The sequence below is a fragment of the Cryptomeria japonica genome, unplaced genomic scaffold (assembly GCF_030272615.1).
Source record: "Cryptomeria japonica unplaced genomic scaffold, Sugi_1.0 HiC_scaffold_1315, whole genome shotgun sequence".
NCBI classification, from domain to species: Eukaryota; Viridiplantae; Streptophyta; class Pinopsida; order Cupressales; family Cupressaceae; genus Cryptomeria; species Cryptomeria japonica.
Window position 1 is genome coordinate 31624 of NW_026729818.1, and position 1959 is coordinate 33582.

Here is a 1959-nt window from a genome sequence, read left to right on the forward strand (position 1 = left end):
CTAGTACCCACCTTTGAACCCACTATATCACCAACCCACCTTGGCACCCACCCTATGACCCTCTTTGGAATCCACCCTAGCACGCACCCACCCTGGCACCCACCATGGAGCGCACCCTAGCACCCACCCACCTCGGCACGCACCTCAACACCCACCTTGGTGTGCGCACTGCGCCAACCTCTCAAAGACCCTATGTGGTGCGCTCCAAAGTGTACACCTTTGGTGCGCTCCAAGGTGCGCACCTTTGGTGCACACCGAGGTGCACACCAAAGTGTGCACCGAGGTGAGCACCAAAGTGCACTCCAGGGTGCACACCAAGGCGTGCACCTTTGGTGCGGTCAATGCAAACGAATTCGGAAGTTGGGGTCGATGTCCTAATCGCTGCTGCAGACTACACGTATGAGAATCGGACAAATAGCTTTATATAGGGGAGGTGTTGCGTTTGATGGGTCGACTCCCCTGGTTGTGTGCACTGCACCAACTTCAAAGACCCTGTCTTGTTTAAGAAGTCAAAAGTTGGGGTGGATGTCCTAATCATTGCTGCAGTCTACGCATGTATGAGAATCAGACAAATAGCTTATATAGGGGAGGTGTTGCATTCGGTGGGTTGACTCCCCTGGTTGTGCGCACTGCGCCAACCTCAAAGACCCCGCATAGCAGAAGAAGTCGGAAGTCGGATTTTGGTGAGCACCAAGGCGTGCACCTTTGGTGCGGTCAACGCAGACGAATTCAGAAGTTGGGGTGGATGTCCTAATCGTTGTTGCAGGCTACACATGTATGAGAATCAGACAAATAGCTTATATAGGGGAGGTGTTGGGTTTGATGGGTCAACTCCCTTGGTTGTGCGCATTACGCCAACCTCAAAGACCTTGTTTTCGTTAAGAAGTCAAAAGTTGGGGTCAATGTCCTAATGGCTCCTGCAGGCTACACATGTATGAGAATCGGACAAATAGCTTATATAGGGGAGGTGTTGGGTTTGATGGGTCGACTCCCCTGGTTGTGCGCATTACGTCAACCTCAAAGACCTTGTTTTCGTTAAGAAGTCAAAAGTTGGGGTCGATGTCCTAATTGCTCCTGTAGACTACACATGTATGAGAATCAGACAAATAGCTTATATAGGGGAGGTGTTGGGTTTGATGGGTTGACTCCCCTAGTTGTTCGCATTACACCAACCTCAAAGACCTTGTTTTCGTTTAGAAGCCGAAAGTTGGGGTCGATGTCCTAATTGCTCCTGCAGGCTACGCATGTATGAGAATCAGACAAATAGCTTATATAGGGGAGGTGTTGGGTTTGATGGGTCGACTCCCCTGGTTGTGCGCATTGCGCCAACCTCAAAGACCCTGCATTGCGGATGAAGTCGAAAGTCAGAGTTTGGTGTGCTACAAGGTGTGGTCGAAGGTGCTCACCTAGGTGTGCACCTTTGGAGCACAGGAAAAGTGCCCTCCAAAAGTGCGCACCTTTGGAGTGCACAAAAGTGCCCTCCAAAAGTGCGCACCTTTGGAGCGCAGAAAAGTGCCCTCCAAAAAGTGCCCTCCAAAAGTGCGCACCTTTGGAGCGCAGAAAAGTGCCCTCCAAAAAGTGCCCTCCAAAAGTGCGCACCTTTGGAGCGCAGAAAAGTGCCCTCCAAAAAGTGCCCTCCAAAAGTGCGCACCTTTGGAGCGCAGAAAAGTGCCCTCCAAAAAGTGCCCTCCAAAAGTGCGCACCTTTGGAGCGCAGAAAAGTGCCCTCCAAAAAGTGCCCTCCAAAAGTGCGCACCTTTGGAGCGCAGAAAAGTGCCCTCCAAAAAGTGCCCTCCAAAAGTGCGCACCTTTGGAGCGCAGAAAAGTGCCCTCCAAAAAGTGCCCTCCAAAAGTGCGCACCTTTGGAGCGCAGAAAAGTGCCCTCCAAAAAGTGCCCTCCAAAAGTGCGCACCTTTGGAGCGCAGAAAAGTGCCCTCCAAAAAGTGCCCTCCAAAAGTGC